Here is a 24957-nt window from a genome sequence, read left to right as displayed (position 1 = left end):
GCTGTAGCTCATGAAAGCTTATGCTCAAATAAATTGGTTAGTCTCTAAGGTGCCACAAGTCCTCCTTTTCTTTTTAAAAATATCAGAGCGATATATACAAAGATTTCCCCACAGTTCTGAATACAGTGATTAGTAGAAAACTTGTAATACCCAGGTAACAGACGTCTAACACACCGACAGGGTATTCAGAATGGCTGAATCACATAGAATCACAGAAATGTAGAGCTGGAAGGGATCTCGAGAAGTCATCAAATCCAACACTCTGTGCTGGGGCAGGACCAAGTAAACCTAGACCATCCCTGGCAGGTGTTTGTTCAACTTGTTCTTAAAACCCTCAAATGATGGGGAGTCCACAACCTGCCTTGGAAGCCTGCTCCACAGGTTAACTGCTCTCTTGGAGAAAGCTACTTTGAATCTTTGTTCATCGGATACTTTGTTGCATCCGATGTAGTGAGCTGTAGCTCACGAAAGCTTATTCTCAAATAAATTGGTTAGTCTCTAAGGTGCCACAAGTACTCCTTTTCTTTCTACTTTGAATCTGTGACAACATAAGAGGGAACTCTAAAATTTGGCGTCATTTAGATGCATTAAGGCAGCTATAAATGCCCTGTGTCTTACATGCATCACCTCGGTTCCAAAAACATCAATTTGTAGATGGTGAGCCAGATCCCCAGCTGGTACAATTACTTATTTACACCAGCTGAGGATTTCACCCAATACGCTGATCTCATGATCTGGCTCTGAGCCTGCTTGTGAAAAAAGAAAGAAAGATTAAAGCATCAAGCACTTGTTTACTTTCCTTTGACCTGATATTGGTTATAATGATTTTTTTTGCATTAATTCCACTGATGCCTATTTACACCAACTGAGGAACTGGCCTAATTATAGTTTTGATTCTGTATTATTTATTAATGTTGCAAAAAAGAAAAAAAATTAAGAAATGAGAGGACTGAAACAGGGTAAAACAGACCAGGGAAACAAAGTTCTCCCAGGATGGTATTTAAAAGTTACATCAAGGCAGAACTATTTGCCTGTGTTCTTCAAATCATCAGCGTTTTGTCTGGCAGACTTGAAGTTTCAGAGTAAAGGTGGATCCAGAATCATTTCCAAATCTGCTCTGCAGCAGCAGGGAGGCCGAGGGTGTTCCCATGCCTCTTGCTAACATTCTGGGCCGAAGCAAACAACTTGATTTTGTTTTGTTTGAGACGTTTCTCAGTTGCTAGGTGTGCAGTAGTGACTAGCCCTCAAAACAGGGTTTAAGTGGACCTAAATGGTGCCTCAGTTTGGCACTGGCTTTCTACAGCGCGGGGGTGAATTTCACCCTATGGATCTTAACTGTAGGTTGAAAGAATGGGAATCTGAAGCTCTCGGTCTTCTCCCTGCACCAGGCACAAGCTCACACGGCTTCGTGGCTCAGGACATGTCTACACTAGAGGAGGAAGGCGTAAATTCACTCTTCAGGAGACATGTCAGTGCAAGCACCTTCCAGCTCCGGTCTCGGCGATCGGTTTCAAAACTGTAGGGCAGAGCCTCCCCCTTGCACACGTTAGGTTGTGCGTGCAATGCTCACACTTTCAGAAATGGAGCAGCCCCTTCCATGCCTGCCAACCTCACTCTCCAAAATCTGGCACGTTCACAGAAAGTGCAGAAACATCTCACGTGAGTGGCTGTTAATGAGAACTGTACACTGGGGTGCATGCAGATGATCTGCTGCTGCCGAGCTAGCCCGCTACATTTCGGTTGTTGGCCTGGGTGCCTGGTCCTAGTTTCTCACACCATTACATTCCCACGGTATCTTTGAAGTCTCCCTTTCAGGCCTCACTATCTGGAAACCTCTCACACTATTAAGTCACAAAGGCGCTGAGATAAAGAAAAAAAAAATCCAGAAGCTGTCATGACTTCCTGGAGCCCTCCCCTGTTCCTCTCTGCATTTAGCGAGAGGCAGTAGCTGCCAGCACTTGAGCTGCAGAGTTCAGAGCCAGATCCAAACTTCCCCAAAGCTCAGGGGTCATAAGACCCAGCTTATTGATTTCACTGGGAGTCATAGGGATTCAGCCCCTAGGGGTCTGACCCAGTGAAGTTTTGCCCGAGTACATGCTGAGCAGGGTATTAAAGGAAGTGACCCATCAACATTATGTGCTGTCTAATGGTTAGAGCGAAGGATGGGACTCCCTAACTCATAGGCTCGACTCCCCATTCCTGTCACTGGCTCCCTGGATAGACTTGGGTACATCACTTATGGTATATCCACATTGCAGATGTCGTTTCCAGCTTGGGTAGACACACACACGGTAGCTTTGACTGCGGCAGCATGCTAAATCTAGCAATGTAGCCATAGTGGCACGGGGCGCTAGCTGCCCGAGTGTTTACCTAAGGACCAGCTGTACTGTACTTGGGCAGCTAGTCTATGCCGCAGTGGCTACCCTGATGTTTTCAGCATTTTAGCTTGTTCAAAGCCAGTGTGTGCGCATGTCTACCCAAGCTGGAAATCCTATCTCAGCTGCACTGTGGACATACTCTTAAACGCCCTTCCTATACCTTAGGCTACCACTAGACATCTTACAGCTTCAACTACACTGCATAGGAGAATTAAGTCACATTTTCTAAAGCTCTTTGAAATCTGCAACTGAGATGAGCTATATACATGCAAACTACACGTGGGTTAAAAGCAAGGAAGGAATAAATAACAACCCTACCTGAAAATGTCTGCTTTTCCTCCAGAGATGCTAGGAGTTCTTCGTCATTGTTTCAGCCCTCTCTTTGCCCTAGCTGCATATACGGTAAATGTTAGCAAAGCCATAAATATAGAGCATGGGAAAGGAAAAAAAAAAATCTTCTGGAACACGTATGGTTTCAATTACTTATCAGTTGTGGCTGACTGTGCAGATTGGTATCTGGGAGAAACATATGATGGGCCAGCTTTTAAATCACAAATAAGGCTCTGTTTCTTTATTATGGGGCAGTGTTTTCCCTTATGAGGGACCAATGGGTACAGATTTGTGGGAGGGAGGGGGTTGAGAGATTGTGGGAAGCAAGGGGTGTTGACTTGCTATGCCCCACTGCCACATTTGGGCTACTTGGTTCCACTTGTGTCCTGTTACTGAAATCAACATCTTCAGGACGCCATTCTTAGCAGCGCTGTTTTCTGGGAACTTGCCGGCATCAGGCAGAGATCTCCTGTGGGCCAGAAAGGCCTTGATCTTGCTAGCCCTTGTGCAGCACTGAAGGGAGTGCAAGGTTAATTACACAGCAGTACAAGTATGACCGGAGACTATGTGACACAAGTTATCCCCTTTGCGGCATAGAGTGGGACAGAGAGAATGACAGGCAATTGGGTCCTTTGGTTTCCTCTATTTGGTACCCTAGGCAAAGAGGGAACAGTGCGGCTGCAGATAGTCCAGCAGGTCCATTACAACGTCACTGCTGGTATTAACAGGCGACCGTGGGATCGCAAAGCAGCTCCCACGAGCAAGGGTGAGCAATTGCCAAAATCAACGTCCAAGTGATAAACTCCAAGAACCTTATGTGCTGGGGCTGTTCGGTCAAGTGCTGGGTTTTCCCACTGTGTGCTGGATAAGAATGGAGTGTGGCTCGTGCCGTTTTACTGAGCAGTAACATGAGATGGGATTGGGGTCCGGGCTGGTAGAAAGAGTGCATTTGCTGTGTGCTGAGGGTTCTGGGGCACACTGAAACAATTGCAAGTTAGTGCTACTGAGCACCATCTACAAGCACCGATGGGAGGGAAAGAGAATTCTGACCGATGATGGTGTCAATTCAGGGCAACTGCGCCTGTATTTCCCCTCAGTGGTCCATCTCTCAGGCCTCCAGCTGCAGCCTTTCTTGGGTGTCTCACATCCTCCTGAGTGGTGTATTTCCAGACTGCACAGGTCCCTGCTTTCACTGTGTTATTCCCAGCACAGACAGGCTGTGCGCAAGGACACCTGCTGGCTTTCTCTTTAGAGACGGTTAACAGGTGTAATTGCTACAGGGACAAGTTACCCACACAGCACGTCCCATGCTTTATTCCTAAGGTAAGAGCAGGAGAGAGGAAACATTAAAAGCAATAAAAACCTCCATGCACCCTCACAAGCTTACCCGAGGCCAGCCCAGCCCTAACACAGGCTGTGGCAGGAGCAGTCCTTCAACCCCCCCATCCTAGGGGTTTCCTTCTGGTTTTAAGTTCATCGCAACTTCAGCTCAGAACGGCACATAGTTTTATGGGGCCTCTGTAGGCCCAGTCCCTAAGCACTGGGGCCCTCCACGGACCAGGGGTCCTGTCCATTTGCCGGATCAGGAGGAAGGTGCTGAGCCTTTTTAAAAACAGGCTATTTATCCAAAAATCCTTTGTCTGTTGCTTCCTGGAGAATCCAGGTTGAGCTAGGAAAGGTGCACCTCTCCTGGGGGTGGTTTCCAAGAGCTGATGACGGAGGAAGTACGTTAGCACCCCCGCTCCATCTAGAGAAGGTACGTACACTGCCACAATCACCCATACACCACTGCATTTTTAACACAATGGACCCTAGGTACTAAACCTAACTCAATAAGGTTTAACTTAACAATTCAAGAAAGTTCATTCAGGAGATTGTCGGTCTGTCACAGATGACTCTTTAGTCCAGCTGGCAAAGGCATAACAAGATCCAATGGCTGGAGACTGAGGCTGGACTTCGGACTAGAAAGAAGGCAGGCACATATTTTTTACAGTGAGGGTAGTTAATCATTGGAAGCACTTTTCTAGTGAGAGGCTGGTTTCTCCATTCCTTGAACTTTTAAAATCCAGACTGGATCTCTTTCTAAAAGATCTGCTGTAGCTCACACAGAAGTTATGGACCTGGTGTCGGAATCACTTGGGGAAATTCTGTGCGATGCAGAAGGTCAAGCTAGATGATGTCCTTCTGCCTTTAAAAATCTATTACGTGAATACCGATAACGTTGTTCAATGCTATTAAAATGCCTGTCTAATGGACCAGGCCAGCAGTTCAGGTTCCAGGCCCTTCAGAGCCGAGGAGGCAGAAAATATTTGAGGGACCCCCTTATTAAAACCTTAGCACCACATTACTAGTCTCAGAATACTGCTATTAATTAGGGATAGGGTGACCAGATGTCCCATTTTTATAAGGACAGTCCCTTTTTGGGGACTTTTTCTTATATAGGCGCCTATTACCCCTCACCCCCATCCTGTTTTTTCACAGTTGCTATCTGGTCACCCTAATTAGGGAAGTGTCATTATCCCCATTTTACAGATGAGGAAATGGAAGCACAGAGAGGTGAAGTGACTTGCAAGTCTGTGTCAAAGCTGGTGTTAGAGCCCACGCATTCCTAGCCCCCAGTTCTGTGCACAGAACCCTAGACCTCTGGATTCATTTATGTCCATTTCCAAAACAAGACATAAAATACCCTGTTCCGCTCCTGTACCCAAATGAAAGGGGCGATAATATGACAAGCAAGCAAGTTTTCCAGACTCACAGGCCTAGAGGGAGTTTTACTCGGGTCAATGGAGAAAACCTGAGTTATTTCAAAGGGCTGTTTTGCAAGTTCATAAAACGCGATGAAGTCAGAATGACAGTGTGTGCTTAAGGCCAGATGAATGTTATATCATTCGCTTTACACACAGCCCCCTCCTGGCCTCAGCCGTCCCTTTCGGTGTCTGACGCTTCTTGAAAACAAAGCGCTGACAAATACTACTTGCCTCACGCTCCCTTGTGTCTCTTTCTGGTCCTGCTGATTCACACACCGAGGACAGGATCTGGAGGCAGTAATCCAGTTTAAACACTATTACCTTCTGTCCTCTCTCGTGGGTTGGAAGTCCTATATCCACCTCAGAAAGGCCTGATCCTGTAGTCTGTCCTGTCCTCACACAGAGCTCCCTGAACTTCTCTCAGCAGGAGTAGGAATCTCATGCATAATGCAGTAGGCAGATTGTGTCACGGCCCCAGATTTTCAAAAGAGCTCCAGGCCTGTGTTAGAATGGCGCACTGTTTGGGTCTGGATTTTCAGAAGAGCTCCAGGCCTGGGTTAGAAGGGCGCGCTGTTTGGGTCTGGGTTTTCAGAAGAGCTCCAGGCCTGCGTTAGAAGGGCACGCTGCTTGGGTCTGGATTTTCAGAAGAGCTCAGTGCCCAGCGCTCTGAGCAGTTTGGAAAATCTGGATGTCTGTTTGTGACCAATTGCAAGCCAAACTGGAATTAACTGCAGGGAAAGGTGAGCTAGCTGAGTGAACGAGTGGCCATGGGCTCATTTGCCAGAGTCCCCTGCCTGGGAGAATGCAGGAAATGTTGACTTCTCTTGCTTGCAGGGGAGCAGATTGGTGCTTGCGAAGCTCAGGAAGAGACAGCATTGTGCTGTTTTAGGTAAGCTGGGGGGGGCTATTAGCCAAGAGAGTCAGGGATGCAACCCCATGCTCCAGGTGTCCCTAAACCTCTAACTCCCAGAAGCTGGGACTTGATGACAGGGGATGGAGGTCTCAAAATGGCCCTGTTCTGTTCATTCCCTGTGAAGCATCTGGCACTGGCCACTGTCCGAGACAGGACACTGAGCTAGATGGATCATTGGTTTAACTCAGTATGGGCGTTCGTATGCAGTTAATTTCCCACCTCTAAAACCTGAAACCTTTGGAAAGAAACAACAGTCCTTAAAACAAACAGCAACTTGCTGGTGTGCTTCGGGATGGGAGTCAGGCAAGGAGCCCTTTCAGATGGTAGCTGTCTCCATCCAGATTCTAACAACCACTTAACGTCAGCCTCCTGCGTCCAGTATGCAGGGTTAATGCAAGGCACTATTTTGTTTTGCTTCATTAACAAAGGGTTGATTAGTGGTTCCTTGCCTACACTAATGTGCTTTCCCATGAGGGCCTGTCTACATGCTGTAACTTGTGCTATATCTGTTGAGAAACCAGTTGTTGCTTTTCTGGTGACATTTTGGGGTGGGGTGGAACGAAATCAAACATATACATGATGACAATTCATCCCCCCCCCGTTCTGAATCATGGCACAGCTTGCAGGACAATGGGTTTGGCACCTCCTCTCCCAGATGATTCTGCAACTGTTCCTTGTGTCCTAGGGAAATTGCTGCGTCCAGCACACTCTCATGCTTGCCAAAACTGCTGTTCTCGTCTCTGTTCTATTTCCATCCAAGTCTGGGTGGCTGCTATACCGATTAGTGCTAGGAATGAATTCACTCATCTGTTATTTCAGCTCCTTAGATATATACAAGTCCCGCTAGTGACTCTATCTGGCTGAGATGGGAGATTGGGTTTTTTTTTGACTGACATTTTTGTGACTGACTTGATTGATTAGGGTACTTCTGGAGATGAGTTTTCACTCCTGCTTAAGCTATGATATTCCGCCCAGGGATGGCTGCAAATTATAGTTACATTGCACAGTGCATTCGAATCACAGGATTAACTTCCTGTCTGTCTATTTCTATGCCAGGAAGAGGTTAGCAAATCTGCCTGCTAGCAACTAACCCCCTAGCTGCAATGATTCTCAGTCCCAAGGGTGTTAATTTTTGTTGTCTTCCTGACTGATCTCGCACTGTTCTGACTGCACTGTGGGACTATATGTGTAAAAAGTAACTAGTCACAGACAGTAAAGAAGATGGTTTTGTGGTTAAAGGCCTGGATTAGAACCAGAAGACATTCACTTCTAAGCTCTCCGCCAGGCCTAGTGTGTATCTTAGGGCAAGTCATTCTTGCTGCATCTCAATTACCTTTGTGAATTCTTCAGGGCAAGGACTGTCTCTTGCTATGTGTGTGTACAGCACCTGGCACAATGAGGCCCGGATCTTGCCTGGGGCACTGCTGTAAGACAAATGAAAGATAATACAGTACTTGTAAAATTAATAGGCCAAATATTCCAAAGGTGTAAGTGGTCACTACCCCACTGAGGGCCACTGAGTGAATTTAGCCCAATATCTCAAGTCTTTCAGTTAATTAACTGACATAATTTGCAGCTGTTTGAAAACAGAATCATGGCATTTCTAATGGTTAGTCTGCTGTCATTTATGTCTCCCCATTACTCTTCAGTCTCAAATGACATGTCACCCTTGGTAATATACTCTGTTGCACCGTCTGTGATTTTCCCAGGTCCTTATTGATAACAGATCTTGGCTGCACTAACCCCTTTATTCTTAGCCCACTTTATCTTAGCCACTGACTGTTGTTTTGAGGCGCTGCAGATCTTCGAGCCATCCGCGTGTGGTTCACATCACCCGACCAACACTAACTTCAGTTTCACCTTTTATTTCCTACTGCAGATACGTAAAGTCATTTTTTGTGCTGTTCCCCACCCCCCCACCCCCAATTATTGTTTCACGTTACGCAGACCACAAGCTTTTTGGGACAGGGACTCTCCTTACATTTTGTGTCTATATAGCACCTAGCTGGGGGGACCTGATCCTTTACTGGTGTCAATGCAGGAGGAACTGGATGAAATCCTATAGCCTGCATTATACAGGAGGACAGACTAGATGATCACAATGGTTCCTTCTGAACTTGGAATCTATGAATCTATTAACTGAGGCCTGTAGGTGCTATTACAATAATATGCCTGAGCAGTGCACAAGCTACCCCAAGGCTTTCAGAATATGCCTCTCTCTTGGTAATAAGTTAATAACAAGGACACTACATTTCTAGAGGAGTTTTTCAACCTTAAGGTTTCCAGGTTTATAATTTAGGAATTATTTGCCCAGCACTAAAATGCAACCACCTCTGAGGCAGTATGCAGCAGCTGTTTAGCAACACATAGCAAAATGATACAACAATTTAGGACAAGAATAGAAGAATATCATATGCAGCTGAAGACAACACAGGGAATTTTAGATAAGCAGAATATCAGCAATCAAACTGAAATTTGGCCAGGATATAGATGTTAAAGACCCCTGGTAAATTTTGTGAATTAATGATCTCGTGACAGTGAAACCCTGCCACAGGCACCCTCCCACAGTCCAGTTTTCCCTCCAGCTATCCAGGAAACGGAATGTTGTCTCTCTTGGCAGAGGGTTCAAACCCTTTCATTCACACAACGTGACATAGTCCCTGAATCACTCCAAGTCAAAATAGCTCCTCCCCAAACCCCAAAGTAAAACAAGGTTACAGCACAGAAGCTTTCCAATCCCATTCAAAGGTTCCCAGGTCACCCACCCAAGAGTCATTGACAACTCAGTCCCACTTCCTTTCCCCGTCCCAGGCCATCAACCTGAGATTTCTAAGACCGGATTCTCTCCCGTCCCAGGAGCTGTCTCCTGTAGCCACAGATCAGGTCTCCTACAAGAGGGTCCCTGCAGAGTTTCACTCCACAGGCTTATCCTCCGTCCTGTGAATCCTATCCCTGCTCAGGGCAAACTCCCTCCAGGACCAACCCTTGTTCCTGGGCTCTTCCCACAGCCCTCCACCCCAGTCTTCTGTCAGAGGGCTCCCTGCAGTGTTGGATTCCCCTGGCCTCCATGCCTGTGGGTTCTACCGCTGCTCTTCTTGAGTGAGCCCATTGCTTCTGGGCCCAGTTTACACCGGCCAAACTGGTCCTTCCCCTTGTTAAAGGGGCCTCTGCACTAGCCTTCCTGAAACTCAGGAGGGTTCCTCAGCTCTAGCCACTCCTCTCAATAGTGTTCCTCAGAATGTGTCACCAGCAGCTCACAGTTACAGCTCTCCTTCAAGTGTCCTTCAGCTCTTTCCCATGGACTCTCTGCTGCTTCTACTGTCTCTCCTCTGTTCTCAGGCAGCCTGCCTGTCGGATGCATGCATGGTGGGCACATCCTCACTTGCTCTCTTTCTGTGGCCCAGCTGCCTCCTCTTAAGCACAAATGGGAGACAGCTGAGCAGTTACAGGTGAACTGGACCCCACTTCCTCTGAAAGGGGCCAGTCTCCCTCTGACAGACCACAAGTGATGAGGACCTGAGTTTTACACTTCCAGGAGCACCGCAGTGTTCTGTGGCATTGGTTCAGGGCTGATTCAGATGGAAGCATGCCACCTGCTGCATCAGCCTTTGGCAGGTGCTTTCAAACCTTGCTCCGTTTCCATTCCCAAGTGGGTCAGTTCTTTGCTAGTATCCACCTTTGGGAAGCACCAGATCTGCTTTCCCAACCTTCAGTATAATTCACAGGCTGCATGTTTTCCCCTTTTACAGAGACCAGGAAGCACAAGGGATAGTGCATAGGTGTTGGAATTAGAGGAGCCGCCACGCCCCCTGGCTTGAAGAGGTTTCCATTATATCCAGGGTTTACAGTGTGGTTCAATGGCTATCAACACCCCCACTGTACAAATTGTTCCAGCCCCCCTGGGATAGTGTGACAGAGAATTTCACCTCCTTTGGATCCAGGTTGTGATACCTACACTCGCACTGCGGGATACCTTACTCATACTAGTCCCATTGACTAAAGTGGGACCACTCCCGGTGAACATTCCATTCACGTTGAGTAACGACATCGCAACATGTGCTCTGTTTTTATACCTCGTTCCTGTAAGTAACATCATTTACCTTGTTAGCACTGAGTCCGGCTGCTCACTTGAGCTGGAGTTACTTCCCTCCTGCCTCGGGCAGCACCACAAACAGCCTTACGTAACAGAGTGAAACTTCTCCCTCAGAGGCTGAAAAACAAATAGCCGTTGGCAGTTTCCTCTAGCTGCTCTTGCCTTAACTTGATAAACTATTAACTGGCAATCTGACTTTGATTCCTGCACCAGGCAAGTTTGATACCAGCCAAATACTGTCAGGTGAATTACTTCTATCAGCCCTACTCTGAGTTCTTCTCTTACCACAAGATTCTATTCATTCGGGTTTTACTTCCAAATGTTGAGGCTTTCACTCAATTCTCTGGCTTCTCTTCTTTATAAGGTTCTTATACCACTCTCCTCACTGTAACATCTGAGCACCTTCCACTAGTGCATTAAATGACATGCCTAACATCTATCGCACATTTGTTCTCTCATCCTCTCCCCAGGGGAAGATACACGAGCATAGGAATGTCTTGCTTTGATGGGGTATTTTGTGTTGTTGTTTTTTTTTTGTCTTCCATTTTGTTGGAGGGGATGTTTTTTTTATATACCTGGTGCTCAGTGTTTATGCTGGAGAAGGCAGGTCAAAGAAACGTGCCTTCCACTCAGAGCAGAAGGTGTGAGGTTTGTGATGGCCCTTAGTCCTGGAGGAGTTCATTCCACAATCTCAGACCAGCCCCTGAGAAAGTTCAGATTACAGAGTTGGCAATTTATATACACATCACCTCGATCAATCGATTCCCAGTGCTTTGAAAAGTAACACCCCACGTACAGTGAGTGCTAAGTCCTTCTGACACCTCAAGCTTGAATTGAAAGCTTCAGATTTCAAACACTCAAAAGTTTGGATCGAGGCATGCAGTGGAGGTTTTGGTTTGGGCCGTTAGAACGATAGGAGCTATTTGCAAAGTTTGGAACTGGATCCAGGTTTGGAGTTCAAATGCTTCAAAGGCTCATGGATGTCAAACCCAGAACTCTGGTCTGAATCCATTTCACACAGAGAACAGCAAAGACTGAAATCCTCACATCAGCTGATCTGCTAAACATCTCAAACTCCCTGCTGGGCTAATTGATTTCTCTCCTTTGCCCATGTGTTTGTACAGTTTCCCCCAAATGGCCTCTTGGAGCTTGGGGCATTTCTTGTAACTCCATATTTAGTTATCCTGACTCAGCATGTTACCTTGCTTTGAGTCCCTTTTCACTGTTGCAGGCAGAATTATTGCCTTCCTTTCTAAAAACCTGCCAATTGATTTTCATATTGAATAAGAAATTCACAGCTCAGAGATGGGTAGGGTTGCCGATCCTCCCAGTTTCGGTGTAAGTCTCCCGGAATTGGGCTCTATCTCCCAGAGGCTACTGAAGCCAAACTGGGAGATTTTAGGCCACTAAAAGTCCAGTGGCGCACCAGGGCTAAGGCATGCTCCCTGCCTGCCCTGGGAGTGGGGAGAGGGTCTCTGCATGCTGCCCCCGTCCTGAGTGCTGACTCTGTAGCTCCCATTGCCCGGGAACTGAGGCCAATGGGAGCTGCGGGGGCAGTGCCTGCAGGCAGGGGAAGTGCACGGAGCCCCCTCTCCCTCCCCCCAGGGGCCGCAGGGACGTGCTGGCCACTTCTGGGAGCGGCGCGGGGCCAGGGCAGGCAGGGAGCCTGCCTTAGCCCCACAGTGCCGCCAACCAGGAGCCGCCTGAGGTAAGCGCTGCCCAGCCAGAGCCTGCAGCCCTCACCTCCTACTGCACCCCAACCCCCTGCCCCAGGTCTGAGCCCCCTCCAGCACCCAAACTCCCTCCCAGAGCTTACACCCCGCACCCTTCCTACAACCCAACCCCTGCCCCAGGCTCAGCCCAGAGCCCCCTCCCACACTCTGAACCCCTTGGCCCCAGCCCAGAGCCCACACAACCACACCCTGCCCCAGCCCAGTGAAAGTGAGTGAGGGTGGGGGAGAGCAATCGACGGCAGGAGGGGGGATAGAGTGATCGGGGCAGGGCCTTGGGGAAGGGGCGGGGCCTCATGGAAGGGGCGGGGCAAGGTTGTTTGGGTTTGTGTGATTAGACAGTTGGCAGCCCTAGAGATAGATCCTATGCCTTGGAATTCAGATCACAACCCTAAGTTTGGAGGAGTCCAGATCTGGGGGGTTCGTTCATAATGGAGGGAGGAGCTAAACATAAAATTTGAATCTTAATCTGGGTGTAGATTCCTATCTGTCCTCCCCCCTACCACAGGAAAAGGTTATGGGGTATTTGGACTTCGGAGCGTTTTAGTTCAGGTCCAGCTCTAGTTTAAGTGAAAGAAGGAGAAGAACATAACCACTTACATCAAGCCTTTAACCCAGTTATGGAGACCCAGTAAGGGCCTGTCTAAACGATGGCTTTTAAGGGTCTGATCCAATGCTCATCCCAGGAAATGGAAGGACTTTTGTCGACTTCACTGGGCTTTGGATTAGGCCCTGAAACCTGATGTAAGTGCATCCCCTGACTCTATTCCAGTGTAGGCGGGGCCTCTATAATCTAAAGCTCAACCCTCAAACTCTTACTCAGGATTAATTAGAGTTTGCACAATGTTCTTATTGTTTTGCAGTTTATTTATAGTAGCACCCACTGTGTGCTCAACAGATTCCAAAGACTCAAGATGTACCATTCCCTGCTCACAATCTAAAGACAGGCAGACCATGGGACACAGGGTGAGACAAGAGGAGCAACAATAGACAATGTATATACAAGTCACCCCCAGGCTTTGAATGCCCCATACAGAGTGAGTGCTAAGTATTAGGCAGCCCCCTCAGACAGCTCATGCTTGGATTGAAATTCTTGGCACCTGGTTTGTAAACTACTTGGAAATATTTGTCCCTGGTTTGCACCCTCCCCATCTCACCCCCAGCTTGACCTTTCATGGCACTGACAGGAAAGCTGAGTGGTCCCCCGAAATGTCAGCTCCTCAGTGAATTCAGCCGTGTGTTGTGTCCCCAGGTCCTCTGGGGGCGGTGAATGAGATTGGTTCTCATTAACACTGCCTGGGCGTTTGGCATTTCAGATTACATAGTGTCATGTCCATTCGGCAAGGCCATAGTGATGTTTAATGAACGGGGCCCCAGTGGTGTCAATCTCTGGCTAAACCCATCGTCTGGTCCAGCACGTTGCAGAATACACAGAGACACTAGCTCCTGAAGGGATTTTGTTTTTATGCAGGGAAAGTTTTAGAGGCAACATGCCTACCAAAAATATACTTCTGGATACAGACTAACACGGCTGCTACTCTGAAACCTGTCAAAAATATTAACACTCTACCTCCACAGTATGCAGTTGTGTTCAGCTTTCGTAATGAATTAATGGTGCTTGGCTGTTTCAAGAAAAAAATAAAATCTGAGCATTCGTTTTTTACTGGTAGGGCATAATACCGCTCTGAAGACATAACCACCTACCCCACCACTGGGTGCCAGGGCTCACCAATGTGGGTAGGTTGGTACTTTGATGGGAGATGTAAAGCAACGCCTTTGAGAATCAGTAGGTTGCATGCTACCTGAGTCAGTATGAGTCTGGTATTATGGGTCACTGAACTGCAGGAGCTACCGAGGAGTAAGAGCCAGGTGCTGACCACTTGTGGCAATTAAAGATTCCACAGCACATTTAATGAAAGTCTTGGCCAAATTCCCATTCAGGGCATTAAATCTCACTTGCCTAAATTCCCCCTGCCATCTCTACTGGAGATAGTGTTCTTCATTTCCTAAACCGTTTTATAGTGTTGTTTCACACTGCCATGTACCCCACAAGAGGTGGATAATTTAGTTTTTCATTCATATTTGGATTAAAATAAGGCAAAGAGGCAGATAGCATAAGTAAGCCTGAACACAGAATAATTACGAGCTCATTAACAGTTCTCAGAAGATATTCAAATGGCTCCCCAGAACAAAAAGCCAGCATTGGGTCTTGAATACAAAGCTTGGAATATATTTAATATGCAAACCTGATGCAGCTATCTTAATTGCTCACATACCATAGTGACAAGTGCATTATGAAAAAGGAAATCGATAGGTTTTGTGGGGGGGGGGTTAGAGGGGGATTAAGATTTAGGCTGTCTATACCACAGATTTCTGCTGGCATAGCTGTCGGCTAGGGCTTGAAGACGTGTGATCTCTGACTGACATAGCTCTGCCAGCATGAGCCCCAGTTATATCAGCAAAGCTGCACTTTTACCAGCACAGGTTGTTTAGTTTTGTGGGGATGGACAGAGACAGGGAGCTGAGCTAAGACATAATGGTAAAACTGGCACTTTCCTATACTGGCAAAGTGCTCCTAGTGTAGACATAGCCAGGACTTACCTCCACAGATCACTGAGAAAATGAATAATGAAGAGAACAGGAGAAGCATTAAAACACACACACACACACACACACACACACACAGAGTCAAAAATGGCTCCAGCTCTCTTCCACCCCCGAGCTCCCAGCTTAGTTCAGATCAAGATCAAAATTTCTCCAAAGTTCATGGAGCATTTGGCTTGGAGTTTTGGTTTGAGCCCGTCACTGCATAAAAATAAATCATGACTAGCATAATTAGCTGATAGAAATGGTAATCCTCCATCTAGCCCAGGGGTGGGCAAACTTTTTGGCCTGAGGACCATATCTGGGTATAGAAATTGTATGGCGGGCCCTGAATGCTCACAAAATTGGGGGTTGGAGTGTGGGAGGGGGTGAGGGCTCCAGGTGGGGATGCAGACTCTGGGGTGGAGCTGAGGATGAGGGGTTGGGGGTGCAGGAGGATGCTCTTGGCTGGGACCAAGGGGTTTGAGGGCAGGAGGGGGATCAGGGCTGGGGCAGGGGTTTGGGGCACGGAAAGGGGTCAGGGGTGCAGGCTCCAGGCGGTGCTTACCTCAAGCAGCTCCCAGAAGCAGCGGCATATCCCCCATCCAGCTCCTACACGGAGGAGCGGCCAGGCAGCTCTGCGCACTGCACCATCCACAGGTGCTACCCCTGCAGCTCCCATTGGCTGCAGTTCCCGGCCAATGGGAGCTGCAGGGGCAGTGCTTAGGGTTGGGGCAGCGTGCGGAGCCCCCTGGCTGCCCCTACATGTAGGAGCTGGAGGGGGACATGCTGCTGCTTCCAGGAGCTGCACAGAGCGGGGCAAACCCCCAACCCTGCTCCACGGCCGGAGCGCCAGAGCAGGGCAAGCCCCAGACCCCTGCTCCCTCGCAGGAGCTCAAGGGCTGGATTAAAATGTCTGGAGGACCAGATGTGGCCCCCAGGATCATAGTTTTCCCACCCCTAATCTAGCCCCAACTCAATCACTCATAGAATTATCATTTCACATAAACAGCTTCAAATGAAAAATTGAATGATTTATGGACATGTCCAATGATTTATGGACCTGTCCATAGGTTTTCTATAGTTCGGGTCTCAAAGATATTTAGGTGCCTAACACCCACTGATTTCAATATCTTTGGGGATTGGGACCTAAATGCCTTACTGATCACCCTTTTATTTTATTGTATCGTTGAGATCACCCCACATTTCACTATTTAGAAAGCGTCTCATTCATTCTGCGTGCCAGAGGTACCAACCCCCAGGCACAAAACAGTCTTTCATTGTTGGTGTTCATAGATTTTTCCATCTACAGAGCAAATGTGAGACACTTGTTCCCCCCAGAGAAAATGGACAGAGCATTCAAACTGTGTCGTGTTTCATAGGCCGCTGTGCTGTATTTCATTTGTGGGTAAAGTTATCCCCCGCAGAAGCCTGGATCACAATGAGGAGGACAACCTATATTACTGTGGTACCTTGAGGCCCCAGCTGAGATCAGAGCTCCATTGTATGAGGTGCTATGCGCACACAGATTGAGACACATTCTCTGTTCCCAAGAGCTTATGATTGAAGCAGATGAGACAAAGGAAGTATTGTTACACCAGTGTTTCCCCCCCAAACAGATGGGGACCTGAGGCCCAAAGATTCAGGATCAGATTTTTAAAGGTCCGGAGGTATCTAACTCTCATTGATTTCAGTAGAAATCAGATTCTACTCTTGATGCTGTGATATTATTTTGTTTCCAAGTCATCTGTGAGGCCTGCTGAAGGGAAAATGGGTAGAGAAGCTCTGGATTGAGAAATCAGAGACCTTCTTTATGTTAGGCATCAATATACCTTTCAAATTTGACCCTAAGTGACTTGCCCAAGGTTACACAGGGAGTTTGTGGCAGAGCCAAAACTAGAACCTAGCTTTCCTGAGTCCCAGGCTCGGGCTTTAACTACAAGACCTCTCAGCCTTTAAATACAGAGCATACCCACCCCATACAACCACTCACATAGACTATCCCCTGAGCACCCATGCAAGGCATGGAGGAAACTGAGCTGGAATTAACTCCTTGTTTACCAGGACCCCACTACACCACCCACCACATCATTAGCCATGCAATCACAGAAGCTCTTGCTGGCCTCAGAGCACTCCTGTAACTCCGCCAGTACTGACTACCCCAGTGCAGATTCCCCTGATGGGGAGAGCTGACCAGGTGGCATACAACTTCTTTAGAAAGCCCTGTATCAGTCCCCACAGCCCCTAGTGTTCAGAGCAGGTCATGGGCGTGGCTGGGGGAAAAGGCGCAGCGGGAGCATGCTAAGCTCTGGTGGTCTTTGGCTGGCATAACAGCCTTTGAGTGTCTGCCGTTCAACTGTGCTACCCTCAAGTCATTGGGTGGTTGCTCAACATGCTGTTTAGGAACAAAGCTCCAAAAACTACCCACACATGGCTCCTTCTTCCTTCTAGGATCAGGGTAAAAGTAGTGCCACTTCCAGCACCAGCCCTCACAGCTGTCGTCATAAGGACAAAGACATGAAAACAACCTCCGCCTACAAAGATACGGTTCCCTTGGGACATTTTTACAGCCATAACATCTGCAAGATTCCGTGGAGCCCATTCTCACTGGCCACAGAAAGAAGGGTGGTGAAGACCTATTAGGTTATCTCCACCATGGAATCTCAAACATTTCCATGCTACGGACCACGTCTTAGGGAAGAGGGGGAGACGGTGACTGCCTCCTGCAACTTCTGTATGAAACCTATTGAGGCAATGTGACCTAGCAGCTAGCCTGCAAGATGGGGACTCATGAGATGTGGGTTCCATTCCTGGCTTTGCGTCTAGCCTCCTGAGTGATCTTGGGGAAGTCACTTCACTGCTATGTGCCTCAGTTTTCCCCACCTGTGAAATGGGGATAATGACACTTGCCTCCTTTGTAAAATGCATTGTGATCTACTGATGAAAAGTGCTATAGAAGAGCTGGGTATTATTACTATTGATTACCTCTAACATGTAGTTTGGGGGCAGCACTAATTAGGGAAGATGAGAATAAACTGTGAAATTAAATAAAATAGATGAGATGAAAATAAACACTCTGTAATAGGAAGAGTGAGGCTGCAGTTAGTTTCCACACACACGTCTAACCCTTCTGCTTTTGCACTCCTTGGGGGCAGGACCTAATGTCTGTGGCCCAATTCCTCTACAGTACTCCTTCTAGCAGTTGGGAAATGCTTAGCAAAAGGTTAGCAAGTACTCAGATCAAAGTCCTTTACTGAATAGAAATGTAGACAGTGCTTTTACCAATCACTGGTCACTGACTTCAATGACTAACATAACCTAGACTGAGAATATGAGTCTTTGTTCCCCTCTGGTGGCTGGTCTACATAAGAGGAAGAATCTACCACTACTGTCAGCTAATGGTGTTGTCCAATCACCTCACATGGTAGGACTTCATGCTGAAGGTCATGGGTTCAAACCTCCCTGATGATCCAAGTGGCGAATTGATATACTTGAACAAAACATAACTGCTTACTTGAGTGAAATGCTCAGATAAGCTGTTCAAGTGCTTGGTAACAGCCTGAGAAATGTTAGGCAAGTTATTTACTTTGGCAGGGGGCTTTCTTGTTGCATGTCCTTTCCACTGCTCTTGGGCTTCAGCCTGCAAAAGGCTGAGCCCGCCCCCTCCACTCCCTACTGATTTTGGTGGGAGTCAAGTGTGTTCAGCACCCTGCAGGATCAAGCCCCTGATCTCTCCAGGTCATCGTTTGTAAACTTTGAAGTCTGGCTGATGCATCACCATTGTGCAGACCCACCTGAAATCGCTCTGTGGACCAACTGAGTGCTGAGAATCACTAGCCCAGTTCATCCTGATGCTACTGCACTTACACACAGACAGATCTTCAGCTGCTGGAAAGTGTCCTAGTTCCACTGGCTTCACTGCAGCGATGCCAGTTTATACCAGCGGAGGATCTCCCCTACATCTCCATATCCACTAACGCTACATCTGAGTCACGTGAACTTTGTATAACAGGGCCTGGTCCAAAGCCCAGTAAAGTCAACGGCAGCTAATATTTGGCCAACCTAGCTTTAAATCACTCATCCAGTGGGACTTCTGCCACTTGACTCGATAGACGTTGCAGTTAGCAAAATGTGACTATGTGGTGGGTCTGGATATACGTGCAGGGCCTGATTCCATTCTCATTCCAATGTAAACAAGGAATACCTCCACCCACATCGGTGGACTTACACTAGCTTCAGTGAGAGCAGCATCAGGTCTATGGCACACAGAGTTTGCATTAAAACCACGTGTGCAGCTTTAAAAAGAATGTTCTGAGCCCGAATTGTTTTTCCTCACTGGGGACCTGAGTACTCAAGAAAAAATAATCACATTGAGATTCTCTCGCTCTTTCTCCTTTCCCCTGCTTATTTGAACAGCTGGTTTCTGGAAAGATATTACACTGCCCTTTAAGTTTAATGTCTGCCATGGGGTTCTACTGGTTTACAGTGCCAAAAATTCCACATCCAAATAATGCACCAGCATGACTGTGATGGCGATAGCTTGCTAGACTCAAAATGCAATCCCTGCACAGTACTCAGTAGTTTTACGAATGCTGCCATGTAAACAGCTGGGGCAGGCTAAGGGGCTTGCTTTAGTTGAAGACCTTCTAAGCAGCCTGCAAGGGAGGACGGTGCGAGCACTTGGCAAAATGACACAATCGCAAAGGTTTCATAGGAAGCCTAAATTGGAGATAATGGACCCAGTGACTCCCAAGCGCAACTCCAGTGAGGTCAAGTGAGTTACACCAGAGGTTCATCTGACCCATCCCATTTATTTTTAGTTTCCCCTTTAACATTCCTCTGTGTGTGTATTTATATCACTCCCCTCCCACTATTCCCCTTCCCTACCCTTTGTGCTTTGATTTCATTTAGCGTATAAGAGTTTTCAGGATAGAGACCATGGGCCACATTGTGATCTTGGTGACAAGGGTTTAAACCCCGAGTAATTCCACTAGGATGAATGGAGCGACTCCAGATTTACACAGTTATAGTGGAGATCAGAATCTGGCCTGGTGTCTTTTAATGTACCAGTAAAGTGCCATGCATATCTACCTTTATTAAAAGTTACAGATTAATGAATTCCACTGAGTTTAACTGAGGGCCTGTCTACACGGGGACACTCAGGAAAGTTAATCCACATTAACTTTTAAAGTGGATTAATAAAATCACATTAAATCCCGCTGTGGACATTCTCACTCAGAATAAAGGCTATATCTATACTGTGCTGTAGTGAGGACTACAGGCATGTTAACTGCACAGTGCACAAGAGTTGCACTCTAGCTGCCAGTGTGGACACTGCTGGCAAGAACTAAAAGTTGGTGTTAAATATACTCCTCTTTCAAACAGGACTACATCAATGCAAACTAGACACCTTTTAGTTTGTGCCAACAGTGTCCACACAGGGCAAGTTAGAGAGCAACTCTTTGGTGTGCTCTGCGATTCCCACCCCTGCAGTCCACACTGTGGTGCAGTGTAGATAAGCCCCTAAAGTCTCTAATTAGTTTAGGCTAATTCACTTCCCAAGGCCTAAACCAAATTAAGGCCACTTTAGTTCACATGGGGTTTTAATGCAGTTTTACTAATCCACTTTAAATTCACACCCTTATTAGTTAATTTAGACTAATTTCCTGAGTGTCCCCATGTAGATGAGCCCTGAAACTTTATGAGCAAAAGGGACAATTCTGGCTCTCTGTTTCATTAGAAACTCCTCCCAGCCAGCAAGGTATCGCGTTATGGCTACCATTGGTAAAAGGCTTAACACTGTTGCTAGTAGCTGGTGGAGACAGTGGCCTTATGCAAATTAACAAGGGTGCCACATAAACCCCAGCTTTGTAAACAGGGAGAGCTAAAATTCTCCAGAGAAACATGGGAGAAGCAGCGCTTCATCTTGTGGACGGTGCCAATCTGCATAGATGGACAGCAAACCAAATCCAAGACTGAGTCATGGGTTGTCTGGATCTGCTCACACCCTGGATTTCCGGTCTCTGCAAATCACATAGAAATGGGCTCTTTGGTGGATGGGAGGGTCCCAAAGGAGGGCATCGCAGTATGTTGGAAAAACAACAAGCCAGAGAAGTTACGTGTTTGGTGACAAGGGAACCCCACATAGGGAAAGAGACAGACAGACAGGACACCCGTCATGATCCAAATGGCAGGAATTGTATATCATACCACAGGAATGTGTTGGAGGGATTGTGAAGGATACTTGAGGAGCACAGCAATCCGAGTATTATCAGGCAGGAAAACCACTATCATGCATGGGTCTGATAAACCCCAGAAGAGCCCCGAAGAATGCCATAATGGAAGCTTGAGTAGTTTATGAAGTGCCTTGGGAATGCAGAGGGAGATAGTGGGGAACCCAAAGCAGATTACACCAAAGGAATGAGGAGTGACACCCCTGTACTAGCCACTTAATATTTCTGGTGCTATTCAGCTGCTCGGGGAAAGATGCTTCCTGGAATGAGGATTAAAACAAGGGAGCAGCATGCCCTACAGCGAATTTATTTGGTGGCAAAACACCAGCCCTCTCTGTTTTGAGGTACCTGTATCTTTGGGCAGCTACGCAGCCCATCTCTCTGAAAAGCCCTAAAGCCAGATTTTGAAAAGAGCTCAATCCCCCACAGCTTCTATTGTTCTCAGCAACTTAGGCATGAAGAGATTTCAGAAACTTGTCCAACGTCACAGGCAGTGCAAGGCAGAACCAGGACTGAGTCCCACTCCGTTTTCTGTACAGTGATCGTGCCAAAGAGCCCCAGTCATGGAGCAGGACCCCATTGTGCTAGGCGCTGTACAAACACAGAACAAAAAAGATAGCTCCTGCCCCAAAGATACTCTGGTGCCGTAACCCCAAGGCTGTTGTCTTCCACCAGCTGGTTAGTTGGGCAACCAGGCTCTTTCAAAATCGATGCCAGCTGCTGTTGTGGTAGAAGCCAAGGAGCGATTAGTACTGTGGTTAGCACTTGGATGGTTGGCCCTCCAAGTATAAACCAGCGCCACCTTCACAACACACCTGAGCACTGCAAGCCTTGTGGCTCCTTCTCAGTCTGGATCGCCTACGTCTCCATCTTTGGATCTCCAGCACTGTCATTCCTGGGCTGCTGGCCGAGTTGAAATAATTGCGAAAGGCACTCAATTAAACAGAGTCCCATGGAAAATAATAGCTAATAGTAAGATGTAGATGAGGAAGCAGGTGCTACGTAGGAGACAGCGATCACGGAAGTGGTGTCAGGGAAGCGGCCGTGCATTCTTCCACCTCTTCTGTAACAGAGCGCTTTGGGACAGGTGCTGACACCAAGTGTCCCATCTCCAAGACCACCCTCCACCCCAGCAACCCCCACCAGCTGGAGTTGTGCCAGGGTGTCAAGTTGCCTTACGCTGTGAACAGCTAGAATTTTGATCTGGAAAGAATTGGAGCCACCTGCGGCATGCTGTCAAACCCGCGGTCGGGTAACATTTGGCCGAAGAGAGGGTGACTGGGCCTTGGTGTTATCTGAAATCAATATTGGGAAAACAAAGTTTGCAACCATGGTAGCACTCCCCCGCTCTCAAATGTTACAGGCTGAAGGGCTTTGGCATCCATGTACTTTACATTTCAGGATATCTCCATAGGTGCTTCTTGCTCCCTTAGGCATGAGGAATAATAGAAAGACTGGCTGAGCTAGGAGTCAAGAGCAGAAGCACAAAGCAGGGAACGGCTGCTCCTTTCTCTGAACCTGAACATGCACCTGCCCTCAGAGAATGTGTGCTCTGTTACTTCTCTGCCATCAGGAACTTAGTATTGTGATAATCCCCAGTACCAAACATAGATGACACAGAAAAGTTGCCTATCAGTTATTTTAAACAGCTGAAGACCCTTGGCGACAAGCCCATACGAACTGAATATTACCTTCAGCTGCTTTCAAATAAGCTTTGCAGATTAGTACTAATGGCTTGATTTTGGTATCCCTGGGGCAGGCAATAAGAAGATAAATAATATGTTAAAATTAACATAATTATGTTCTTTAAATCTCTAAAATTGCGTAGCCTTACATGCTGCCAACCTGTGAACAGTTCTTGCTAACAGTTATTGTATATGTGCATTTGGGGCACCAAGTTCCGTACCACACTTTTCATGCTTCCATATTATTTAGATCATACGAAAGTTTGTCTGTGTCTTAGGCAAGCCTTTAAGGTCCTTGTAAATAAATATTGATGGATTACTTTCCTCATAGTTTATTTTTGACTCACAAATGTTTTGGCACAGTCTGAGATTGGGGAGATTTGTGATGGGGCTGACGAGGATACATTTTGAAAATGAGGATTCCCCAGCATGCGTGCACACACACACACGCCCACATACACATTGTACATATACACACACATATTCTACACTTACGACACATCCATATACAGACATATTGCACACACCCCGCACAAACATTGTATACACACATGCACACACAGTCCATAGACCTACACACACCTATTATGCACACACAAAAATACACAGCTACATAGACCTACACACACCTATATTGTACACATACACACATGCAGACATGATACCCACACATATACACACTCTTCTCTGACCCTGTAAAATCCACTGAAGATCGACCTGCTCTGCTATTCCATTCTGTTCTATTAATTTCACTATTTCCTTCTCCTGTGTCATCCCTGGTCCTCTGGGCTCCTCTCTGGGAGTCTTGATGTTGAAATATTACAGGAAAGACAGTTTTTTTTAAAAATCCTCCTTCTGTTTTGAGTGATTGGGCTGACAGTGGGTGAAAGCCATATGAAGGGTGCAAAAAAGGAGAGGAAAATTGGGAGAGGGGAAAAGAAGGGAAGTTCAGGAAGAAAAGGGGAGGACAGGAAAGGGGGAGAAATGAAGGGGGGGGAAGAAAAGAGAGAAAGAGAAAATTGAAAAAGGACAGAGATGAGGGAAGGAGAGAAGTGACAGGCTGTGAAAACAACAAAAAAGAAATGAAGTGTTCACTTTCACTACCAGTGCCATTGTTTTTGGGGGCTGAACACCAATATGAAATGTTAGTTTAACATGATGGGCTGCACAATCACAGGTACCACAAATGGGATCTACCCTCAATTCTCACAACCAATGCAAAATTTCTCCTTACAATATGGCCTGGGCACGTCTCTCACCTACACTGGTTTACATGAGTTCAGCTCCATTGGCTTAACGGCCTCCATCTCTGGAGGATGTTAAACAGAAGCTACTAAAGTTAGATATTTTTAAATCATCAGGTCCAGAGAACTTGCACCCAAGAGTTTTAAAAGAACCAGCTAAGGAGCTCGCTGGACCATTAATATTGATTTTCAATACATCTTGGACACTGGGGAAGTTCCAGAAGACTAGAAGAAAGTTAACATTGTGCCAATTTTTAAAAAGCGTAAATGGAATGACCGAGGTCATTATAGGCCTGTCAACCTGACATTAATCCTGGATCTCAACATAATGGAACATCTGATACGAGACTTGATTAGTAAATAATTAAATGAGATTAATGTAATTAATTCAACTCAGCACAAGTTTATGGAAAATAGATCCTGTCAAACTAACTTGATATTTTTTTTTAGATGAGCTCACAAGTTTGGATGATAGAGGTAATAGCGTTGATGTAATATACTTGGACTTCTGTTTGACTTGGTACCATACAACATTTTGATTAAAAAACTAGAATGATATAAAATTAACATGGCACACATTAAATGGATTAAAAACTGGCTAATTGAAAGGTCTTAAAATGTAACTGTGAAAGGGAATCATCATCAAGTTGGGTATGTTTCCAGTGGGCTCCCACAGGGATCAGTTCTTGGCCCTATGCTATTTAACCTCTTTATCAATGATCTGGAAGAAAACATAAAATCATCACTGATAAAGTTTGCAGGTGATACAAAAATTGGGAGAGTGGTTAATAATAACGAGGACAGGTTACTGATTCAGAGCGATCTGGATCACTTGGTAAACAGGGCACAAGCAAACAACTGTATTTTAATACAGCTAAATGTAAGTGTATACATCTAGGAACAAAGAATGAAGGCCATACTTACACGATGGGGGTCTCTCTGCAGGGAAGCCGGAAAAGATTTGGGGTCATGGTGGAGAATCAGCTGAACATGAGCTCCCAGTGTAACACAGTGCCAAAAG

General features: G+C 46.6%; 1 long non-coding RNA gene across 1 annotated transcript; it reads right to left on the bottom strand.

The window, feature by feature from the left end:
- Nucleotides 1-601: 601 nt before the first annotated feature.
- On the bottom strand, nucleotides 602-24957 carry LOC125624027 (uncharacterized). Its single transcript, XR_007353185.2, has 4 exons — nucleotides 24861-24957; nucleotides 10469-10578; nucleotides 7702-7792; nucleotides 602-4026 (listed from the first exon to the last, which is right to left on the bottom strand). It is a non-coding gene; the product is annotated as an uncharacterized LOC125624027 (long non-coding RNA).

The sequence above is a fragment of the Caretta caretta genome, chromosome 17, assembly GCF_965140235.1.
Source record: "Caretta caretta isolate rCarCar2 chromosome 17, rCarCar1.hap1, whole genome shotgun sequence".
Taxonomy (NCBI): domain Eukaryota; kingdom Metazoa; phylum Chordata; order Testudines; family Cheloniidae; genus Caretta; species Caretta caretta.
Note: the sequence above shows the minus strand (reverse complement) of the source record. Positions and strands in the feature narration are given on the sequence as shown.